The sequence below is a fragment of the Eptesicus fuscus genome, chromosome 19 (assembly GCF_027574615.1).
Source record: "Eptesicus fuscus isolate TK198812 chromosome 19, DD_ASM_mEF_20220401, whole genome shotgun sequence".
NCBI lineage: Eukaryota > Metazoa > Chordata > Mammalia > Chiroptera > Vespertilionidae > Eptesicus > Eptesicus fuscus.
The window spans coordinates 49,485,075-49,510,883 of record NC_072491.1 but is presented as its reverse complement, the minus strand read 5'-3'; the positions used below and the strand labels follow the sequence as shown (position 1 = coordinate 49,510,883).

The window sequence follows — 25,809 nt, the reverse complement described above, 5'->3', positions numbered from 1 at the left end:
ATGCAAGATAACTTCCAATTATCATGAGATATTAAAATAAAACAGGTAAATCCTACCATGTGAAAATATCCTGAGTACCCATGTTTTACAAAGTATTCATATCTGTAACGTGGAAAGATTCCTGCAAGTCAAAGGTACAAAAACACCCAAAATTATAAATTAGCAAAAAGATCTAAAAAGGCATTCCCCAAATTAAGATATACTAATGGTGAATACACACATGAAAATGTGCTCACTAATAATTATATGATGAAAATTTACACTGCAATGTATTGTGATAGCAATTCCTAGGCTAAGAAAAAGGACAACATTAACAATTTTAAATATCACTGTGAAGTGGTGGCACATTTCTGATGGGAGTACAGGGTAGTAGAAGCATGTGGCAAAGTGGCCTGGCACTTTCTCATGAAGCTAAAATATCATATGACTCAGCATCCCACTCCTGTAAATTCACATACCAGCTTTAAATACATGTTCACAGAAAGTCTTGCATAAGAAGGTTTCTAGTGGCCAAAAACTGAAAAAAAAGGTCAAAGTGATTTATTCATATGTTAATGCAATATAATACTATCTACACTAATAAAAGAAAGATGCAAATCGACCATACCTCCGCAACACCCACCAGCCAATCAGGAGTGAGTATGCACATTAACCCAACAAAGATGATGGGATCCTCGGGACCCAGGCTGCTTCGAGCCTTTAGGCCCGTGAGTAGGCCCTGAGCTGCCGGGGTCCCAGAACACCCCTGGCCACTCCTGGCCTATGGGCCTTGGCACCGAGCTGCCAGGGGTGGGGCGGCAGAGGCTTGAGCAGGGCAAGAGCAGAGCCGGGGGGCCCTGTCAAAGCCACAGCACAGGCTTGATCAGAGCCAGGGGCACTCTGCCCAAGCCACGGCAGAGGCTTGATCAGAGCCGGGGGACCCTGCCCAAGACACGGCACAGGCTTGGGCAGAGCCTGAGCAGAGCCTGGGGGTGGGGGGAGTGGGTTGCCCAAGCTGCGGCAGAGGCTTGAGCAGGGCCGGAGCGGAGCTGGAGGTGTCCTGCCCAATCTGCGACAGAGGATTGATCGGAGCTGGGGGTACCTGCACAAGCCATGGCGGAGGCTTTAGCAGAGCAGGGGGTCCCTGCCCAAGCTGCGGTGGAGGCTTGAGTGGAGCGGGGGATCCCTGCCCAAGCTGCGGCGGAGGCTTGAGCAGGCCCGGAGATGGGGGCGTGTGCCAGCCTTGGCTTGCCAGCAGTCCTGCCTCTGCGCATGAGCTGCAGAGGAAACACCTTTCTGACCACTCATTGGCTAAGCTTCCTGTATGCCACTGGTAATGTTCTTGGTAACTTGGGTAATAAGAATCCAGAAAGGTAATCTAGGGTTTTTCCACCACATTCCTGGAGGAAAAAACAAAGGTCTGAAGCTTGAGGGCTAAGAAATGTCATATCCTGCCCTAGCTGGTTTGGCTCAATGGATAATGCCTCGGCCTGCTGACCGCAGGGTCCATGTTCAATTCTGATCAAGGCCATGTACCTAGGTTGCAGGCTCCTCCCTGGCTGGGGCCCAGGTCAGGGCTCATGCAAGAAACAACCAATCAAAGTGTCCCTCTCACATTGAAGTATCTCTATGTCTTTCCCTCTCTCTTCCACACTCTCTAAAAATCAACAGAAACATATCCTCAGGTGAGGATTAAAAAAAGAAAGAAATGTCATATCCTATGAAAGACACATCTTGAAAATGCCTAAAGAAAGTTGTCATTTTTTCATGGTGAAGGGAATGGAGTCTGTATTGATGAAAACACCTTGTTGGCTGTGGTGGCTGGCAGTGGCTGCAGCAGCGGGTTGATAGGGCTGGCACCTTCCCCTGATCAGCCCGTTGCCTCCCGCAGAGGGAGGCCAGACTGTGGCTTAGGTCTGCTCCCCCTGGGGAGGGGGCCTAAGCCATCAGTAAAACATCCCCTGAGGGTTCCCAGTCTGTGAGAGGGGGCAGGCTGAGCTGAGGGACCCCCCTAGAGCACAAATTTTGTGCACTGGGCCCCTAGTCCTATCTAATAAAAGAGTAATATGCAAATTGACTGTACCTCCACTACACCCACAGGCCAGGCCCACCAGCTAATCAGGAGCAAGTATGCAAATTAACCCAACTAAGATGGCTGCGGCCACGAAGTGAGCAGGAGGCTTGGGTTTCCCTGGCAATGGAGGAAGCCAAACTTCCCGCACACCCTGGCCGGTCCTGGACTCCACTCAAGGCTACAAAGTTTCAATTACAGAAGATAAATAAATCCCAAAAAAAATGGTGGCAGCCATGGAGCTGGAGAGAGCAGGAGGCTTGGGTTTCCCTGGCGATGGAGGAAGCCAAGCTTCCTGGCCTGCCTTGCCTCCACTCAAGGCTACAAAGTTTCAATTATAGAAGATAAATAAATACCTGATACCAGGGCCTCTTTGCTTGGGTCGCCAGGGGGCATGGATGGCCTGCAAACCACCACAGGCCCCTCGCCCAGGCCATCCCATGCCCCAAGGGAACCCCCACCCTGATCCGGGACACTCTTCAGGGCAAACCAGCCAGCCCCACCCATGCACCAGGCCTCTATCCTATCTAATAAAAGAGTAATATGCAAAATGACCATCACTCCAACATACAAGATGGCTGCCCCCATGTGGACATAAGATGGCCTCCACAAGATGGCCAGCAGGGGAGGGCAGTTGGGAGGGACCAGGCCTGCAAGGGAGGGAAGTTGGGGGTGATCAAGCCTGCAAGGGGAGGGCAGTTAGGGGTGACCAGGCAGGCAGAGAAAGGAAGATGGGGGCAACTGGGACTGCAGGGAAGGGCAGTTGGGGGGGACCAGGCCTGCAGGGGAGGGCAGTTAGGGGCAATCAGGCTGATAGGGGAGCAGTTAGGCATCAATCAGGCTGGCAGGGGAGTGGTTAGGGGGTGATCAGGCTGGCAGGCAGAAGCGGTTAGGGGAAATCAGGAAGGCAGGCAGGCAAGCAGTTGGGATCCAGCAGTCCTGGATTGTGAGAGGGATGTCCGACTGCCTGTTTAGGCCTGATCCCGGTAGGGGTCCCAGTTTGGAGAGAGTGCAGGCTGGGCTGAGGGACACACACCCCCATGCACGAATTTTGTGTACCAGGCCTCTAGTCTTATATAATAAAAGGCTAATATACAAATTGTCCCCTCGGGAGTTTGACCACTCACTATAACGTGCGCTGACTACCAGGGGTGGCACAGAACGAAGGAAGGCACCTGCTGGCAGCTGGCAGCCAGGGGAAGTAAGGCCCCGATCGGTGTGCACTGGGCCTCTAGTTCAGCAATAAGTTGAACAAACACAGATCCCTATAACAGCATGGGCGTGGAATTAAAAAACAAATAAACAAACAAAAAAAAAAACACCTTCTACTAAGGGAAGAAGTTAGGCAAGACACAATGTGAGATGCTGCAATATGAATTCAAGAATTCAAATAGGAGACCTGAGAGAACATTCTAGCACACAGGCAAGGTCATGTTTCGATTTGGATGTTGGCTATATGAATGTGTAAACCACTGTCAAAATTCATTTATCTTTTTACTAATATATGTGCATTTTTTTAACTTTAGATATAATTTATTTTTTTATCGTTTAAAGTATTACATATAGTAGTACATATATCTCCTTTTTTTCCCCATTGACCTTCCCTCAGCCTCCCCTACCCCTTTCACATGCCCTCATACACCCCACCCCACCCCAGTGTCTTGTGTCCATTGGTTGTGCTTCTATACATGCATACAAGTCCTTTGGTTGATCTCTTTCCCCCCTCCCCAACTATATGTGCATTTTTTTATTCACACCACAATAAAAATCATATAATCCTGTGACATTTTTACACAGATATTAAATTATTAAAGAATTTATATGAAAGGGATTAACTCTTGAAAGTAACTCCAGATTTTGGCATTCCATTTGGGCAGGATTTAAAGAACAGCCTTCTTATCATGTGTGTGACAGACTGGATGTGTTTTTCAGGATTTCCTTAACAATTGCATTTCTTTAATGAGGGTCCCTCAGTGCCCACTGTATGACTGAGACTGTACTGTGTGTCAGGGAGACAGCAGTGATTATAAAGTGATTTCTATTGCTTTGGAATTGTAGTAAAAGGGGACCCAGACTAGTAATATCCAAGGGCTATAGATATATAGTCTTTAAATAAAGCAGTTATTGACAAAATTGAGGCAATGCATACCCATGTTTTAAAACGTATTCCACATTACCCTAAGTTTAAAAGTCCCTGTGATGTTATATTACTCAGCTCCAAATCTGCTTTCCAAGGCATTTCAAGTTTATGTGTAGCTTTAAGAATCTCTTCAAAAATTATTAATTAAGTGACCTTCACATGACATTTTCAAAATCAATCCAAGAGGAAAAACCTTAGCAAATAATGGAAAATTTGAGAGAAAGAACATCATAAGCAGGTAGATAAGAACAATAATTATATCATAGATCAATTCAGATAAGCAATACATTAATGTTCATTAACAACATTAATAAAGTATAAAGCCTCATAAAATTATAATTTTTTATGAATAGTGTATTAAGTTGTGGACTGGGGCTGGATTCTGTCTTAATCCATATTAGCTCATATCCTCTGACCTCTCCCTACAAAAAAGTTTTGACAAGATTGCTGACACATTTAACTTGAAAAAAAGTGCTGGTCCAAAATGATAATTTTAGCATAGCAAAATTAGTCTCACACACACCTATCTCATTATAAACTCACAAAACCAAACCAGGAAAGACAAATACATCACATTTATCGAAATCATTCATATTTCATCAGGTTTTTGTTATACAATTTTTAGGTCCAGTTTCTTAAAACATGTGATTGTGGAAATATAGAATGTTGATAGGTTTAATTCCTTGTAGCAACAGCCAGATTCCATGTTTCTCTTTTTTGTATATTTTTAATTGATTTTAGAGAGAGAGAGGAAGAGAGAGGGAGATAGAAACATGGATGAGAGAAAAACATCTATTGACTGCCTCATGCATACTCTCTACTGGGGTTGAGCCCAAAACTCAGGCATGTGACCAAGAATCCAACCTGCAACCTCTAAGTGCATGGGATGACTCCCAACCAACTGAGCAATACCAGCTGAGCTCCATTATTCATTTTAATTCAGTGGCAGAGTGGAGAGAAGCCAGGACAAAACTGTTTAAAGCATAGCTAATGTTTTAATTTCGATATGAAGTAGTCATAGATGCATTTGTACTAGCCTGTGTTAGCTCCCTGTGGCTGCTACTGTACCTAGCCACCCAAACCTCATGGCCTCAGATAGAACATTACTCCCTCCTGGTTCTAAGGCCAACAGTCTGAAATCAGAATCCCCGAGCTGAAGTCAAGGTGATCTACTCAATTAAAGCAGCATGATCCACAGTAAAATTAGAAAAAAAGAAGTATTAATTTGATATTTGGTCTTTTGATACACCATTATTCCTTACCATTATCTGCTAAATCCTATAATAAAGATAAGTATAAAAATGAATATGACAAGAATCATCTTAATACCAAGAAAGGGCAGAAGATATAGAAATGGAATTAAGCTTCAATTTTGAATGTGTGAAACTATATATATATATATATAAAGAGCTAGGGTCTATAACATCCAAAACGACCAAAGGCTCAACCTAACCCCCAGGCTGCGTATGCAGCAGGCTCTGGTGGGTGGGGACTTGTGGCAGCGGGAGCCAGGGCCGGGGAAGGTGGGCCGGCACTCACACTTACTCACAACCACACACATGCACAGACACACACAGCGCCCACCAGCTCACAGCCTTTTCTTCTTTTTTTTTCCTCCCTCCCAGCTCACTGTCGGAGCCTCTCTCAGAATGAGGCCCCAGGGCAGGCAGAGGGTGGAGCTGCCCCCACTGGCCCTGCCCCCTCCCAGCCAGGAAAGAGGAAGAGGGAGAGAGGGAGGCAGGGAGGCCTGGAGGACTGCTGAGAAAAAGAAAGAGAGACAGAGACAGGGTCTTTGTAATGGTACTAGATTTATAATCAAAAGATTGTGACCTAACATTATTGAAGCTGAAGTATTAACAGGATCTGCAGAAGGAGAGGTTGTTCTGATTCCAAGAATTGATTTGTCCCCATCAGACACTAGCCTCCCATTTAAATTAATTCAAAGACAGTTTCCCGTGATGCCAGCATTTTCGATGACTATTAATAAATCATAAGGACAAACTCTAGACAGAGTAGGAGTATTCCTACCTGAACCCATTTTCAGACATGGTCAGTTATATGTTGCTTTTTCTCAAGTTTGAAGAGCATGTGACATTAAAGTTAACGTTGTAAATACTTTCATCCCAAGGAAAATTAGTCAAACACTTTGAAAGTGTTTTCACTCTTAATGTGGTAAACAGGCAGATATTAGAATAAGTTAAATAAATTTATCAGTCATTGTTCATATCAGTATTGTTTTTACATCATGTTTTTGTTGTTATATCATGTTGTGATTGTTTATTAATAAATTTATATATTATTTTCATATATTTTACTAATTTTCTTTCATCTCTGACACTTCTATTGTAGAGAAAGGGCAAATAGCAATATTAAAATATTTCCTCTAATTAATTCCCTTTCAATGTGCACAGATTTTGTGCACTAGTCCTATATAATAATCCTATATAATAATAGACAAATATGCAAATTGACCATACCTCCGACACACCCACCAGCCACGCCCACCATCCAATCAGAGTGAGTATGCAAATTAACCCAAACCAAGATGGCTACTGCCACAGAGAGCAAGGTTCCCTAGGTAACAGGAAGCCAAGCTTTCTGCCAGCCGTTGCAGGCCTAAGCCTCCACTCAAGCTACAAAGTTTCAATTATAGAAGGTAAACAAATTCAAACAAATGGCGGCAGAATGGAGCTTGAGAGAGCGTAACAGGGGAAGCAAAGCTTTCTGCACACCCTGGCCGGGCCCACCCGGTTAAGGCAACAAAGTTTCAATTATAACCCCAACACAAATGGCTGCCGGGCCTTGGAGGGAGCCCCAGGCTTGGCTCCACTCCAGGCTACAACGTTTCAATTGTAGAAGGAAAATAAATTCCAGATACCACAGCCTCCCCTTGGGTTGCCAGGGGGCGTGGCCCACCTGCAAACCACCACAGGCCCCTCGCTCAGGCCGCCCCATGCCCCAAGGGAACCCCACCTTGATCAGGGACACCCTTCAGGGCAAACCAGCTGGCCCCCACCCCTGTACCAGGCCTCTATCCTATCTAATAAAAGAGTAACTATGCAGATTGATCATCACTGCAACACACAATATAGCTGCCCCCATGTGGTCAAAGATCCTGCCCCCATGTGGACACAAGATGGCCACCACAAGATGGCCAACAGGAGAGGGCAGTTGGGAGGCACCCGGCCTGCAAGGGAGGGCAGTTGAGAGGGATCAGGCTTGCAAGGGAGGGCAGTTGAGAGGGACCAGGCTTGCAAAGAAGGGCAGTTGGAGGTGATCAACCCTGCAGGAGAGGGCAGTTAGGGGTGACCAGGCCAGCAGAGGAGGGAAGTTGGGGGCAAACAGGCTGGCATGGGAGTGATTAGGGGGTGATCAGGCTGGCAGGCAGAAGCGGTTAGGGGCAATCAGGAAGGCAGGCAGGCAAGCAGTTGGGAGCCAGCAGTCCTGGATTGTGAGAGGGATGTCCGACTGCCCGTTTATCCCAGGGATCGGGCCTAAACGGGCAGTCAGACATCCCTTGAGGGGTCCCAGATTGGAGAGGGTACAGGCTGGGCTGAGGGCCAACCCCCCTCCGTGCACAAATTTCGTGCACCGGGCCTCTAGTATTATTATAAGTTTCTTTTGCCGGGGACACCCCTGAACTGCAGGTATAGCCTTTATTTCTCATTCCATAAGACATGCATGTGCAAGCCATGTGGTTAATCATTCATTGCAGGATAAGATCGTCTTTAGAGGTGAGATAAACTCTCCCATTTGCTTTTACTCTGTAGCACTTATTTCCCTTTATTTTCAAACATAGTTTTAGAGAAGGCTGTGGGCTTCATCAGAAAGTGTGGAAATAAGCATTTTGTCTCACTGCACACTAAATCAGTGTAGAACCTGCATAAGGCTCTCTCTAGGTCAATCACTGAAAGGCTTTCCTGTGTTCTTGGATGTTCCTGAGATGAAGATGCATTCCAAATTTCATTCTCTTGCCTTAAAAGTTTCCCAAACAATAGATCTGAATAAAGTAAAAAAATTTCAAAATCTTCTGCTTTAGAGACTTTATGCCCTTTGTGTAGCTTATTCTGTTTATAGATTTCATCATTGTATCAACCCTTGTTTATTACTTGCTTTTAAAGCTATGGTGTTGATAATAAAACATATTTCAAATAATCAATCCTATGGGAAAGGAATTGGCACTAGCAAGTCATTCTAAAATACTAAGATTATTTCCAACAATGATGTAAAAATAAAGCAAATGGAATGAATATGTCATTCGCGGTTAAGAGCATGTATCAGGTTTAATGTCAGGAATGAGTGCTATCTTTGAAAAGCATAGTTTAAACAGTTGGTTTTCTCTGAGGTTTTGACTTAACTACCCTGTATTTTATGTTTTTCTTTGTGGCCTTAGTATGTGGAACCAGGAACTCTGTTCTCTGATGCTCTCCTTAGGAGTCGATTATTCAGGATTAGTTTAGGCCTGACAGGCATCACAAACTTAATTCTCTTTGTATTTTAAAAATCAAGTGACTTCAAATAATTCTCTTAAGGTCCAGTCTTTGCAAACTTGAGGCAGATAATTATTGCTAGAATGTAAATTATGCACACAGATAGATGAAAATGCAATTAGCTGCATTAACTTGGCCATGATGAATTCTTCCCACTGTTGTTTTGTGTTCTCAGGCGACTTGGTAGACACCATTGTTATATTGCTGCGCACTCAGAATATCTCAGTTCAAAAGACGAAAACTGACCCCCTTGTGCTCGCTGAGTGGTCCTTCCACACACACGAGAATTTATCTCACAGACAGAGCTATTTACTGTCTCTAATCATTTTCAGAGAAGCCTCCTAAATGTTAATAATCCCAAGCAGCCACATACCGATACATTTATAATTATACAGTTATGAATTATTTTGTATGATGTTAAAACTCGGCTTTAATATCTGACATTGCAATTAATTCTTCAAGGTTCATCGCCCACCAAATAATAATTTTAGTCACATAAAGGGAACTATACATTTAGATAACTGTGCAAATGGATTTCATTTAATTATTTCTAAAACAGTTCAAATTCACAGCTCAATTAAAAGGTGATGGATTGCACATAATTTGTTCCCTTTTATGGATTATAGATTGGAGATTAAGTGTCCTCAGGAGATCTTTTCTTTCTGCCTGTGGTGGCTCACAGTCTGTTGTTCTAAACGTACACTGATTAGTCCCAGCAGGTTTCCGGTTCCCAGTGTTTGCTTGCACACTTACATATTGCAATAAGATATGCTAATCATTACCCGTATTGCGGAGTCTCAGGGGATCCTGCAGGTATTTGTCACAGACAATATTAAATAATTTTAAATAAATTTTAAAGTCAGAACTCACAGTACAAAAGCCAGTTCTCAACATCCTTGCTGCTCCCAAAATCTTCTTTATAAACTCTTTTCTCAAAGACCTGCTCCTCGGAGTCTGGAATTTACTGCCTAGAGACAATAGGTTGGAGACTGACACATTCCATGTAAAAATGTAAAGAATAGGTAATTATATTAAATGAACTTTCTTTGCCAAAGACATAAACAGCCCAAGGACAACATTTCTTGAGCTATTTTTGGCGTTTGAATTATTGGAAATTCTGTAGTACAGCAGATTGCGACCTGAACTGCTTGCCACAAATCTTTAGAAACAAAGAGTTTGTCTTGCCTCCGCTGACAGTTGCATGAATACCAAAGAGAAAATGCAATTATATTTTGCAAATTCAAGAGAGGGACTTCTCAGTAAAACTTTCCACGTTCAACTAAATTAAGTAGATGCGCATATGGCTGTATCACATTCCACCTAAGGACTAGCTTACACAAAGGTAGGCAATGTCCCTGCGCACTGAAGCCTTTGCCATAACGCTGGGTGAAAGTGACTACACCTTATTGCTTGTGGATTAAAATTGATAATTTATACCTTTCCAGAATATTTCTACAGTCATGTGACCAAGAAGACGTCAACTTCAACTTGACACACCTCAGTCCTGGGTCTCCCCAGCTAGGGGCCCCTCCTCTCTTTTCTTGGAACATTTACCTTAAAAACTTGCAGTTGCAAATCCTTAACCTTTGAGATATAAATCTTCTCCCAGCCTCTGGCGAGCTCTACACCCAGGAATGTCATTCTCAAGGCCCTGGAGCCTTGCATTGCCATCATGTAAGGGGACAGGGTCCCCCGCACTGCCAGGGTCTGTGTAGGGCAGGAGCCCCTACAGAACCATCAGCAGACACTGATGGCCTGAGCACCTGGACTAGGCTAGTCTCCAAAGTCCTCCCATACCTTTCTCTTTTTTCAATTACAGTTGACATTCAATGTTGTACAGCACAGTGCTTAAACATTTATATAGTTTACAAAGTGACCCTCCCAGCATTTCCAGTACCCACCTGGTTTCATACATAGTTATTAAATTATTAATGAATATATTCCCTATACTGTACTTTACATCCCTGTGACTATTTTGTAACTGCCAATTCATACTTCTTAATCCAGTACTTTTCCACTAGCTCACTCCAGGATTTAAAAATCTCCCAGCGTTTTGTTTTATGGAAAAGCAGTTCAGTATCTCTTCCCTGTTGCAATAGAATTCATTGACTGTTTATCTCTTTACAGTGTATTTTCCTTTGGTAACTGAAGAAGTCCTGCTACTTCAACTTCCACAAATGCCTCTGTAGCAATGATAACGATGATGCTGGGATGCTCTCCTGCTCTGTGCTTGCTCCCTCCTCATGGAAAGTGATACGTCTAACGGTTGTTAAAACTGATTTGATTTCCAATTGCATTTACTTTGGTAACTTAGTCAACAATTCCAATTTTTATTTCAAGTAATTTTTATAGATATAAATATATTTTAAAGTCACCACTTTGAGGAAATCAAAATGCCCATACTTTGGATCCACAGAGCAACCTGAAGGAAAGAGCCCACACTAACATTGTTCAGAAGTTCAAAATTAAAACTTCACCCCAGTGCTGACAATGGCAGCATGCTGCCAAAGTCACCCTGGGAGCCCCACTTAAGGCCAGCCTGGGTATAAACATATGCTAGGTCGACTTGAGTTTTAAAATTTCTATCATGCCCTCAGGTCACCATCTAGCTGAAAATGCTAACCAATGAGAGAAGTCCATAGTGCAGACATTAGAATAAGAAAGAAAGCAAAAGGTATGGGCAAAACAATTTTCAAATTACAGACATTAACTTTTTAAAGAGAAGGAAAAAACAGGTGGAAAATTAAAATTAATGCAAATTTTAATTTCAGACAAATTCAGTATATTACTTGTCATTTTCTTACACAAATCTGTATCTTTAAGCAGATGTATATGTTTTGATGAATGCTTTTAAAGATGAATGCTTTTAAAGGTTAAAAGAAATTAAACCAGCTTAGCTGAGGAAAGAGAATGTCTTGGAATTTGATTTAAAATATCAATGACTTCTGTTTGGTTAGTTGGAAAATCTATAATTTAATTGCTGCACAGTCTGGCTTGTAGTGAGCATTCAATGAATGTTTTTAAAGTATTATTACTTCTGTTCTCATTATTCCTCACAGCACTGAGTTGCCAGATGCTTGGGATGTGTTTGTGCATGGCTGTGAGCTACTTGCTCTGGGGAGTTGCATTTGCTGTGTGATGTCACTTCCCTCTTCCACAGCAGCACCTGCTCTTCCCAGCTGGTGTCCAATGTGGGGCGGCAGTGAGCCCTATAGTAAGGGAGTTAAAAAAAAAAAAAGTTGGTCATTATTAAAAGCTCCTGAAACTTAATTTGCTTTCACTTTAAATTTTCATTTATTTACTTATTTTATTTACTTATTTATTATTTGTGTTTTGTATTTATTTATTTATTTATTTGAGAGAGATAAACATGGATTTGTTGTGCCACTTATTGATACAGTCATTGGTTGATTCTTACATGTGCCCTGACCAGGATCAAGCCCAAACCTTGTGGTATTGCGATGATGCTCTAACCAACTGGGCTACCCAGCACAGAGCCCTTTGGTCCCACTTTCACACACGCACTTGAGCACATTCATGAGTCTTCCTCAGTTCCTTTGGATGTGCTCTGGGCCATAGCCCTGAGCTCTGCGTGGCTCGAAGGCCTATGGAACAGCGGGTCTGGCAGAGATACAATCCTTCCTCTTGTCTCTTAACCACAAATAGTTGTCCACTTCTTCCATAACAGAGGAGAGTCAGAGAGAAAAGTAGAGAGAGATAATGAAGTAGATAAATTATATTTAAGATATTTTATAGTTGCTCTGGCTGGTATGGCTCAATTGATTGAGCATTGTCTCATGCACTGAGAGGTCACAGGTTTGATTCTGGGTTAGGGCACATGCCCAGGTCATGTAGGAGGCAGCTGATCAATGTTTCTCTCTCTCATTGATGTTTCTCTCTCTTCCTCTCCCTCCCTCTGTCTCTAAAAAAATCAATAAAACATTTTAAAAATTAAAATATTTTATAGCTAAAAATTATGTGAATTTTTACTATATTCTAGTGTGTCCATCTAGTAGGAGAAAATAATTATGTGTGTCCACATACACACACAATGCTTTAGTAAATAAAATGGCAAAGGGGTAGTTTCCATTTAAGATACATGTGAGTGTGAGACTTGGAACAGGAATTGTTTGATGTTCTGAAATCAGGGCTGTTGGAGAACTAAAAGGAAAAAAATGAGCTAACTATTGTGTTTCATGCATTAAGCACATTTTAAAGATTTGAAGCTGAACTCCTCAGAATTGAATGATATTGTGATTTATGTTTCAAGGTTGAAAAATTATTGCTTAAATGCAGCAGAAACTTTGAAAAAGGAGAGACATGCTAGCAAAATAGAATGTGAAATATACAAGTATCCGAGTTGCAAGTTCATACATATCGACTGTATCTAACCCTAAGCAGAGAAGAAAACAATATTGAAAAGCAGTGGTCTATAAGCCACATCTTTGGAGTGACAGATACAGATGCTGGATCAATTTTTATTAATACTGTTGACTCTCAGGGTTCACATGAGATATTCTTTCAAGGAATATCAGATAAGTATTACTTTAATATTTGTGCAAATTAGTCAAATAAATGATGTTATTCCACTTTTCTTTGGGGGAGCAACACTTCTCTACAGAAATTTCATCTTTTATGAGGTCCTGATTCACATACACATAAGCATTTCAGTGGTGGACCTAGTTTGGCAGCAGTTGAACTCTCACATCCAGGACCAAATCCCACCAACCGCCATCAGTCTGGTTAGGGGTGAATGGTTCTCCATAGTGAGGACCTTACTATATCTTTGCTGCGTGAATTTTTAGAACAGGTAAAACAGAAGCATCAGTGCGGGAGCTGCCTACATGGGAAGATGGGCCCAATCAAGTTCATTCTTGAGAAATAAACAAGTGGGGCAAGTGGCTTAGAATTAGTATTTTAAGCAAGTAACTTATGTGAAAGTTACTCCATATCTTTCATCATTTTTTAAAATCATTTTAGGGTGTATGGTAACCATAGCATAGAAAAATTCCATATGTAATATCTTACAGAAAGATTATAAGATTAGTAGTCTACTGCACAAATTAAGAATTTATTAACCCAGAACACTTCATGGGGTCTTTCTCATTGTGGCACTGACAAAACTTGTCACAATTGTGGCCCTAACCCCAATTCTTCACAATATCTAAAACATCCAATCAGAGACTGTTAGAGCTAACAGGAACTTATGCATCCAGAGTCCAACCAGTTCTGGCTACAGTGAGGACAGTCATGTAGAGAGAGGTTTAGGCCCAGATTGGTAGAAATAGTTCTGGGGGAAATCTAGAGACACTAACAAGGTCTATGGACTCCTATACCAACTGTGCTGCCTCATTCACCATGTCCTTCATGTATTTCTCATGAGGCTTTTTGTTACTGCAGTAGAGACACGGGTGAAATAAAACTGCCTTGGATGCAGTCAAGCACTCTGTTCCAGCACCGCCTAGAAGGGTGATGCAAAGCAGACGGGTGCGCATGCAGCACCAATACTAAAGGCAATGAGAAATGGAAGGAGCCTGTTCATATGGTGCTTTAGTTCAGTTCAAAAGTTCTCACTACAAATAAAACACAACAAGTACAGATCAAATATAAATAAAACAAGACAAATACAGACACAGGTAAAATATAAATACTCAGAAAACTACTTTTCTAAGGCAAGGCGTTTTATTTATTTTTGGATCTACTTTTTAAAAACATTTTATTTTTAATTCATTGATCTTCAGAGAGAGAGAGAGGAAGGGAGAGAGAAACATCGATTTGTTGTTCCAGCTATTCATGCAGCCATTGGTAGATTTCTGCATGTGCCCCTACCTTGAAGTATCTAGTGGGCTGGCTCTCTAACTAATTGAGCTCTCCAACCAGGGCCATAAGGCAAGGGGTTTTAAGAAAACAATTCTGGCCTTTTAAGGAAGGGTTAAATGAGGTCAGTTCAAGGCACAAAAACTATAACTTGAGAAACCTCAACAACCTTTAAAAATGGATTACTGAAAATGTGTCAGCCAGCAGAAATATGTTCTTTGCAAAATAAATAAGATGGATCACATCAATAATAAATGATACCAATGCATGTGCCATTACTCTGTGAATATGTTCCTGTAAAATATTGAGTGAAAAGCTTAAATAGGATGAATACATAAATATTTAAAATGTAGAATATACTACATTTAATGATACATTGATTTTTAAGAGCCATGCAAGAACTAATCAGAATGATGGTAAATATATTAGTAATTTCACAAAATTGATATTTTAAAGATATGTTTTCAACTCATGAGTTATATACCTGAGCAGTCACTTAATTTCTACTGTTTTGCTATTTATTTGCCTGTAAAAGTGCCTTGCCTGTATTTGGTGCTCAATCAATAACAAAAAAAAACAAACATAAGGAAAACTAAGCTATTGGATCATAAAGGGTGTCTGCTGAGGAGCACTGTTGCACTTCAGAAAATTCATAAGGAAGCCATGATATGTTAGTTTTTTAATGTAAAACATCTACATCTTTTTTTTATATCACACAAATTAATATCATTTTGTCCTTTGGACACAAGTACTTTAAAAGAGGAATTCCTAGATATTTCTTTTGACCAGCAGTATGTGAAAACAATATTGAGACACTAAGAACTTAGAAGGTTTGGGAATTTGGAGAATGTAAGATCTTTGCAGTCCTGTCTAAATGCCAACCAGAGGACTGATTGAAGGTGGAGATGGTTGTTTGGAATGCAATATGTTCATTTTAAGTGGAAAACTTGATTTATTCATGAAGTTCAGAAATATAAAACAAGATTAAAGTATTTTTTAAAATTATTAACATAAAATTAAGAAAATGTTTTTCAGGTAGTTAAGATTGAAGGCAAATATATAAGTGAAGAATCATTACAATCACAGCCATTAATTACAGTGCATCAAAAGTCATTGGCCAAGACATTCCTAGTGCAGACAGAAGCAACTCCATATATATATATATATATATATATATATATATATATATATATATATATATATAAAGCTAATATGCAAAGTGTCCCCTCGGGAGTTCGACCGGGAGACTGGGAGCTTGATTGCTTGCTATCATGTGCGCTGACCACCAGGGGGTTGTGTGGAATGAAGGAAGGCCCTGTCTGACAGCCAGAAAGCCTGGATCAGCCCTGATTGCCAGCCAGGCCTAGGGACCCTACCCGTGCACAGATTTTATGCACTGGGCCTCTAGTTTTTAATAAAACTGTAAAATAAAAGAGGGGTGTCAACATATAGAGCAATTTATTAATTTGTGTTCTTCAAATTAATGTCTTGGTTATGAAATGTTTCTAACCAGATTTGATATTAGGTTTCCTCAGGATGATTTAACACCAGCTAGCTGAAAGGTCAAAGGTCATGTGATTCCTTTTCACCTTGAAGTTCCTTTGGAGATTTCTTTCACTAATTTTTTATAAATTAAGAGTTTATTGAGATACAACTGATATATAAAATCATGTACATTTAAGGTATACAATGGTGATGATTGAGACACAAATATATTGTGAAATAGTAACTATAATAAGGTTAGTTACCATATCTATTATCTCACATAATTATGTTGCATTGTGGTAAGAACATTTAAGACTGACTTTCTTAGCAACTTTCAAGTATATAATACACAGTATTGTTAACTATAGTCACCATACTGTCCACGAGAACCTCAGAACTATATCATCTCATTGTTGGAAAATTGTACCCTTTGACCAACATCTCCCATCTTCCCCACTCCCACCTCCATCCCCTGATAACCACCAATCTCCTTTCTGTTTGTTTGTGTGAGTTCAGCTACAAGACTGGAAGATAAGTATATTAATGAATAATAGTTAGAATCAGATTAATACACACCAAAAAGAACTGCAAGCTTTGCTATCACATACCTAAAGGAGGGCAGACTCCACCCCAATGTCATATGAGAAATATTTTCTAAAAGAGTTGGGTGTTTTCATGTTCCCAAATTAACATATCTATCTTCAGGTTAATTCAGGGATGAACAACAATGCTGTTGAGTCAGAGATGGAAGAAAATGGCAAGAGCACAAGCATCCCAGATGCAGGGTGTCCCAAGAACATGTAGATACACTTTAACAGCTGACCTTTCTTTCCTCTCAGCCAGACTAAGCTTTGAACTAAGGAAATTCATCCTGAAATGCTAGTGGAAGTTTGAAAACAAAGTTGAAGTACAAGCACTGCTTTTATAATTATTCAAAATTATAGACTGTGTGTTCTCTATTTCATTCCATTTTGCTCTAATTTTTATTATTTTCTTTCTTCTGCTGACTTTGGGTTGCTTTTGTTTTTCTTTTTCTAGTTCTTTAGGATGTGATGTTAAGTTGTTTACTTGGGATTTCTCCTGTTTCTTGAGATAGGCCTGTAATAATATAAACTTTCACCCCCTGGCAATGGGCAAGGAGACATCTGATTGGTGATGTTGCTCTTATATCAATCAGGGGCAAAGCAGATGTACAGTCCTTAGTTCATCCTAGCTTGATGCCTGTGTTGGTGGCCAGAGCTGTTTCATGCCTGAGGCACATAAAAAAATAATATAAACTTTCCTCTTATTACTTCTTTTGCTGGATTCCCAGAAGTTTTCACATGTTGTACTATCATTATCATTTGTCTCTATATATCTTTTGATCTCATCTTTTATTTCTTATTTGACCCAATCATTTTTCAGTAGTTACTTGAAATCATGTATTCGCAAAGAAATATGTACTCCTATATCCATTGCAGCATTATTCATGGTGGCCAAAGCATGGAAAATATCAAAATGTTTTGTGACAGAGGACTGGATAAAGAAGATGTGATGCATACACACAATGAAACACTACTCAGCCATAAGAAAGGGTGAAATAGCGCCATTTGCAACAACATGGATGAACCTTGAGAATATTATGCTAAGTGAAATAAGTCAGTCAGAAGAAGCTAAGAACCATATGGTTTTACTCATATGTGGGATATTAAACTAAAACTTGTGAACACTAACAGCAATGCGGTGGTTTCCAGAGGGAAAGGTTGGTCCTTTATCTCATGTTGCCTCAATATATAGTGACAGAGAAGATTTGACTTTAGATGGTGGGCACAGGGTGCAATATACAGATCTTGTAACATAGAAACCCACACCTGACTAACGTCACCCTAATAAATGTAATTAAAAAACAAAATGCGTGTACATTTTTGGGGGACATAGACTGTCCCAAAACTGCCAACAGTGTTGTGGCCATGATGGGGGAGTTGGAGGCTAACCTCCATCTCCATGGGCAACAATGACACGGCTGTCCATCAACAGAAACAGTTCTGAAGTCCACTTGGGAAATGGCAGCCACACAGTGGAACAAAAAACATGAGAATAGCCACAGAAACAGAAGGAAGCTACCTGTTTCATTTTATCCCTCAAACCAGCATTGCTTTGTAACAAGAGGGAACTCTTCATTTAGAAAGAGTTCCTCTGAGAAGGAGAGTGAGTGACCAGCTTCCCAGCCTGTGGGGACACCACATGAAGGTCCCACTTCAGTTTTGCCCCACCAGAGCCCTGCAAAGCTGAGAGGCACAGAGATGGCTAAGAACGAGAAAAAAGCTGGAGCTCCCACCTGAGCCACAGGCGAGAGCAATTGGTTCCCAGTGACCTGCTGTGTAGACAAACCCAACAGCTTTTGTCACCAAACAAACCAAGAGCCAGCACAGCCCACTCAGACCTGTTGTGGATGTCACTGGCTTTCTCCCCACAGGACTTTTGTACACTTTTTCCTGAAGAAGACATAGAGATGGCCAACAAGTTATGAAAATGTGCACAAGGTCACAAATAATCAGGAGAACACAAATCAAAACCACAGTGAGCTGTGGCCTCACACCTGTTAGACTGCAAGACAAGAGATGACAGATGTTGGTGAGGATTCAGAGAAACACCTATGTGAGAGCAAAACATGGATCAGCCCTAACCGGTTTGGCTCAGTGGATGGAGCATCTGCCTGCGGACTCAAGGGTCCCAGGTTCTATTCTGGTCAAGGGCATGTACCTTGGTTGTGGGCACATCCCCAGTGTGGGGGTGTGCGGGGGGGGGGGGGGAGGCGGCAACTGATTGATGTTTCTCTCTCATTGATGTTTCAAACTGTCTCTCCCTCTCACTTCCTCTCTGTAAAAAATCAATAAAATATATAAAAACAAAAACAAAACAAAACATGGATCGGCTGCCTCCTGCACCCTTCCTACTGGGGGTTGAGCCCGAATCCCAGAATCAAACTGGCAACCTTTACCGTACATGCACCAGATGACACCCAGCCAACTGGGCCACACCAGCAAGGGCAGGGAGGAGTCTTTTAAGGAAAACATAGGAATACTAAGAAAAGTAGTAACGTGCACGTTGGCCCTGTCTTTAGCACTTGTAACTAGTAACGCTGGTGACACGGGTAACCTACCAGAGCGCCCTCTCTGCTTGCTGAGTTAGGCAGGAGGCTGTCCAGAAAGAAGCAGAATCTAACCTTTCATATTAGGTTAAACAGGGATTTGAATCAGCACTATTGACGTCAGAATGTCTCATTGTTACCTCTTGGGGAAACCTTTGGAGTTAAAACAAAACATAATTTTCCTGTAAAGTAAATTTCATTGATGGAATACTGCGCTGCTATAAAAAAGAAGGAATTCTGACCATTTGCAGCAGCATGGATGGATCTTCAGAGCATTATGCTAAGTGAAATAAGCCAAGCAATGAAAGAAATATACCACATGATCTCACTCATTTATAGATAATAAAGAACATTATAACCTGATGGATAAAAATATAGATACAGAGGCAGTGAAGCATCGAACAGAATGTCAAATTACAGCAGGAAGACTAAGGAGTGTTTGGAGGCAGGAAAGAGATCAACCAAAGGACTTGTATGCATACATATAATCACAACCAATGGACACAAGACACTGGGGGGTGGGGATGAGGGCATGTGCCAGGGGGTAGGGGAGGCTGGGGAAAGGTCAATGGGGAAAAAAAGGAGATATATGTACTACTATATGTAATACTTTAAACAATAAAATAAAATAAAATAAATTTCAAGCTGCATGGACTTGTCAGAGAGGTAATCCAGGGTATAAATAATTCAAGAAAATGTGATTATTTGGTCCAAAATATCTTTAAAAATTACATATTTCACAAAAATATTCTATTTGTTTTAAATTACAGTCAGCCTTCATTAGCAATGATATTCTGGTATTTTCATAGAGTTAATTTCTATAGACATTATTCTACTAATTAACAGCATTTCTATCTGAATGTTAATGGCGTGTGAAAGAAATAAATATGCCTATTATTTTATCTTGTACAAGAAAAGTACCTAAATTTTTATTTCAGCTAGTTGTTTCCACCAATTACAGTATCCCCCAAAATCTGGTTTGATTTTAATTTACTTACAAACTTGCAGAAGTATTTATTGAATATTCTCCAAGGCCACCATTTCAGTACATAATTCAAGCAAATGACTAAAGTTACATAAAATCATGAACAATAATATAACTGCAAGTTTACTTTAGGATGCATTTCCCACCACTTCTTTTATTTTAGATAGGTTTATAACTCATCAGTCTCTTACCACTCATAATATAAGTCTTTTGTGCACGGGTGGAGTCCAACCATCCAGCCCCAATCTGGGCCTATCAGGCCAGGCCAGCCTGGGGGAGGGGATGTGGGAGGTTGGCTGGCTGGCCCCACCCCCTGGTCGAACTCCCAGTCAAGGGGACAATTTGCATATTAGCCTTTTATTATATAGGATAGGACATTGTTCTACAATAATGATATGTACCAAAAACAACATTTTATTTGATTAGGTATGATACATATCAAAGAATAATCTGAAAACCACATGATAGACTTTTTATGCAGTGAATTTTCACTTTTTTCATGTAATTGTCTTTATATGCAAAAAAAAAAAAAAAAGTAATTCTAACTTTTAGATTTGACAAGAGGTTTCTTTTGCACCAAAAAATGTTATTTAATTTGCTTCTGGCAGACTTGCAACTTCACGGAACATGTTGCCTATATAATAAAAGCCTAAGCCCTAACCGGTTTGGCTCAGTGGATAGAGCGTCGGCCTGCAGACTCAAGGGTCCCAGGTTCGATTCTGGTCAAGGGCATGTACCTTGGTTGCAGGCACATCCCCAATAGGGTATGTGCAGGAAGCAGCTGATCGATGCTTCTCTCTCATCGATGTTTCTAACTCTCTATCCCTCTCCCTTCCTCTCTGTAAAAAATCAATAAAATATATTTAAAAAATAATAAATAAAAATAAAAGCCTAATATGCAAAACGTTCGACCAGAAGTTTGACCTGGAGTTGGATCGCTTGCTATGATGTGTGCTGACCACCAGGGGGCAGTGCAGAAGATGGTGGGCATCAGCGATGCAGTGCTGGCAGCAGGCAGGAGTGGAAGCACTGCTGGCCTTGATGGGCCCCAACTCGAATGGGACAATGTCAGGATAGTGAAGTAGGTGAACGGGCAGTGCCAGGCCAAGGCGGGTGTAAGTGGAGGCACAATCACCCCGCCCATTGCCCAGCAGACTGTGACCAGAGAAAGCGGCTGGGGATGTAGCCACCACCCAGCTCCCAGGTGCTGAGGGAGCCAGGCAGGCTGCAGTGGGGGGTAAGGGGGGGCGGCCCCGATCAATCATCCCATAGGCAGGATGGTGGAGTAGGTGAGGGGGTGGTGCCAGGCCACGGCAGAGTGCCAGGTGGGGCTGCCGGGCAGTGAGTCTGGGGGTGTGAGCCGGGGCTATGAGCCTGGGTGTGTGAACTGGGGCCCAATCCTGCAGGTCATCCCGAGGGACCCGCCCCCCCCCAACCCCCTGTGCACGCATTCGTGCACTGGGCCTCTAGTTTGTATATAAAGTTTCTTTGTTTAAAGATATTTATGCATATGTAATACATTTATTATGTAAAATAATGCCAAATACTCTGTGAAATGTACCATCCCTAATATTAAAAGTCCACAAAGAAAAATAAGGCAAGAGTGCGATGTTGGGAGTAAAAAGCGGGGCACAGCTTTAGTAAGAAAAGCAGGAAACATGTGTGCCTCCAGGCAGGGGTCAGCTGGCAGGTGCCTCCCTGAGAAGCAAGCCTTCCAGGCAGGAGAAGCACAGGCCGGCCCTCTGCTAATTAGGGGTGCTAGCCATTTAAGTTGTAATTTTATTTCTCTTTAGATTCATCGAATGCATTATTTATGCACATTATTTATGTGTCGGAGGTATGGTCAATTTGCATATTTGTCTATTATTAGGTAGGATATGGAAAAAACCTTCAGAATATATGAGATTGCTATGACAACTTTTTTCTTTTATAAAACGACTTCAGTGGTTTTCAGGAATGTACAGGCTAGGTTGAAAAGTTTTAATACTGAAGGCTCATTTCCAAGGTTTTTACCCTGGAAGCCTGTGAAAATGACAACAGGCCACACGATTCTCCTAAGGATCTCAGAGATGTGGTGAAATGCCCTGTGTTTTCTACCAATGCCGCACCCTTCCTCTCCTGCCCCTTCTTCAGCAAATCATATTTCATTCCCACACCTCCTGCCCGATGAAACTCTAGTCATCTTTCTTTGCAAAACATCATCTTCTGTGAAGAGCCCCTTTGATCTGTCCTACTGCTCAGCAGAGGTTATGCAAGAGGGCAATGCCTGTTGAATCAATGAAATAAATCTCTCATGGACTCTGGTTGTGATTTAGAGTTTGCATTGATAGTTGTCTCCAATGCACAGGGGCAGTGAGGACCAAGCTGTGACTTGCTCAGTTTGTGGCCTCCATGTTCATTACTCTTAGGACACTATGGCACGGAGCCTCCACAGATTTGCTTTATGACAATTGGCACCTTGTTTTAACTGCTTCAGTGACATAGAAGTAGAGCATCTTTACATTTATATCCTGTTCTAAATAACTGTGAACATTTGCTATCATAATTCATTTGATTTCATGTTAGAAAAGTCTGTATGAGTAAAAAATGAAATTGTGTTAATAATTAAAGTGATTGGATTTTGGTCAAATAATCTTTCTTCTGCTCTTGTGCTGTAAAATTTTGAAAATTATAGGTAAATAGCTTAGTTGGTATAATTACCTTCAACTCAAATTCCTGTGAAAATAATCAAGAAGCTGTCAGTTACTGACTTCTGGAGAATTTTAACAAGCCCAAGAGGAGGAGCAGATTAACAAGAGTGTTGGATGTCAACACGTTATTACTGGTCCAAAGTCCTATTGGAATTATGGCCTTTTCAAATGTAAATCTCATCAAAATGCTCTATGTGCCATCTATCAATGTCCATTTATACCGCAATTTTTAGCTAAATTTTTTCATAACATAGATTATAAGAAAATAATCTTTATCAGTTGCTCTCCATATTAGTCTCATAAAGAAATGATATAGTTTCTAATATTTCTTAATAATATCTGGAAAATTTTAACCAATTTTGATTACATTATTCTCTGTTCCATGTGTCTAACATGAATTTTATTTTATTAGGTAAGTGCTATTACATATCACATTTGTAGATATATCAAAACACATGTATCAAGTTTTCTTTACAAATTATTCAGTAGGAAAAATAATATGGCTATATTTGAACTCCACACTTTCAGGTCTGGTGAAATATTTAATTTACATCAAATTAAACAGTTAACTATTAAAATTCATGTTATATTTCTCTTAAATATTTATAATTCTACTTTTCACATCTTGCATTGTTTATTCTCTTTGAATTTCATAAATTCCTACATCGTTTTTTATATTATCATCTGCAAAGCATCCCTGTCATTTCTTCTTTCTTTTATATATTTTCATATGTGTTACTTTTAGTTCACTTCCTATATATCTACCTTCCTATTATAAGGTAAAATGTCTAATTTCAAAGCTACATACTATTTCATATCCTTTGTTTACATGACTTGGACAATGGTTATCCTCTAATTAGTGACAGGTTTCAGCAATTTTCAATATTTTAAAACTATATTTTACCTGGACATTTTTATAAGCATTATTTTCCATGTCTAATCTGTGTTATTACAGAAGTGTTATCAATATTTAGATAGTTGATAGATTTAAACTCTGTTGCTATATTGAAATAAAAGCCTCAATTTTTTCAGAGGCCAAATCCATACCAGATTAAATTAAATATTCAAATGTTTATTAATGTAGTTACTTCAATAGTTCAATCTTGGAGTAGGACTAAGGCAAAACAATCACATGATAAAATAAATATAAATATGTAAGCAAAGGACACTAATAAAAAATGTGAAACAAATAATAAAGCATAATCCTTTCCCTTTAATTAATAAAGTAATTACTTTGTTCTATTAATTAAAATGTATGTAATCCCTATCTAGACACCAGTATAAAGCTATTTGTAAACTCAAGATCCTTAGTGTGACTGGAGGAATATTTTAAGGAACATTATAAAATATGTCTTAATCACACCAAAGAGCACTACTTAATAAAAAATAGTGTTTGTACCTCAAGTTCTTCCCTCAGATAGTAGTGGCCAAATAAACTCTAAATTTAAATCTGTAACCCAAGATCCTTTAGGCCCATCACTCTCCTTGGTAATGCTTATATTTTTTCTCTAAGTTGTTTAAAATTATTAAAAATAAACAAACATTATAACCCCAGTTTTTAATTATAATTTAATGTATTTTCCTTATCTATTGTTAAATTAGCATACTGTATTTGATCTAATTTTACACTTTACAACCTACCTTACTATCAAAACTTTTATTCTCTATGTAAATAGATGAAGCAAGAAGAGCCTCTAATTGTCTCTCTTCAAACAACTGTGACCCATCGCCCCTATTGAGGGAAATAAATTGAAAGGGCATTATCTGTTCTTAGTTAATCCTTTAATTATTTGAAAATCCTTAATTGAGGTTGTTAGTATTCTTAATAATGACTTGCAAAACAGCAAAAACAGTTTCAGTACTGTTGTTAATTACTAGTTAATTATTTTAACTATATCTATTGAGGCTGAACTATGACAAATTATTTACAGGTATGCTTATATTTCTCTTCTTTCATTTCTTTTAGATTTTCTTTTCACAAGTTTTTTATTAACTATTCAGAAAATGCTTTTTAAAAATCTCAGTGGGGTGCATTAAATACTACTTAATATGTTGATATTTATCAGTATGTTATCTTTCATCGACTAAGCAATGTATATCCCCTATAGGAACTACCCAACATTTTTGTACTCCTTTTCTGTTTTTAGATTGCAATTTGAAAGAGGGCAACAAACATTTTGGCTTGCAAAACGTAACACATTGTGACTAGGAAGCTGTTGGCAGTGTTTTTGTAATTGCCTGAATCTCTGATAGCATGATTTTAAATTAATAGGGAAAAAAGCAAACTTCCAAGTCAGGTGAGTCCTACTCAAAGGAAAGCACTTAGACACGGACGCCCATTGAGAAACAGGGTGGAGGCAGGAGTCTCACTTTCCTGGGTCGAGGAGCAGTACTGTGAGAAAGCTGAATCCTCATCTTCTGTAATGTGAACTACTAAGACAAGATGTAAAACTATATGTAGCAGCACCCTTATTTAGAAATATGAGGCAAATGGCATAAAGAGCAACAAATAAATGGCTTTCAAAGTAGACGCCTCTTAGGAGTAAGAATCAGAGGAGGAGAGAACATGGGCTGCAGAATGCCCCTGCTCTTTGGTTTAGTTTGCTGTTTTTTACTTTTTATGTGCATTTGATAAAAGTTAAATATCAATTCAAAAATGTCAGTGTTCACATGGATATAAATTGAATTAGTAAGTAATCTGTGGCTCTTCTTAGTCATACAAGGGAAAATGTTTTTGGTTTGGTTGCTTGTCTAGTTTTGGTAATGAAAAAAATGAAATGATTTTAGGGTGGTATGTGAGTCTGTATTTTCAAAAGGAAGGACAGATTATAAAAGATTCCTATAAAGGACATCCCGAAATAGAAATAACCCTTATTTTATGAACACAACTGAAACATGAGCAGATTTCATCAAATGTCCAAGGGTAGGATGACTCTAGCAATTGTAAATTAATAAGTAATAAGTCAATAATCAGGAAATGTGCAAGTGGTGAGGAAATAGAGGAAAGAGTCAAGAAATAGCC

The 25,809-nt window shown here is 40.0% G+C and overlaps 1 pseudogene; it reads left to right on the top strand.

Moving 5' to 3' along the window:
- The first annotated feature begins 17,100 nt into the window (after window positions 1–17,100).
- On the top strand, window positions 17,101–17,245 carry LOC129147299 (small nucleolar RNA SNORA48; annotated as a pseudogene).
- Window positions 17,246–25,809: the final 8,564 nt, after the last annotated feature.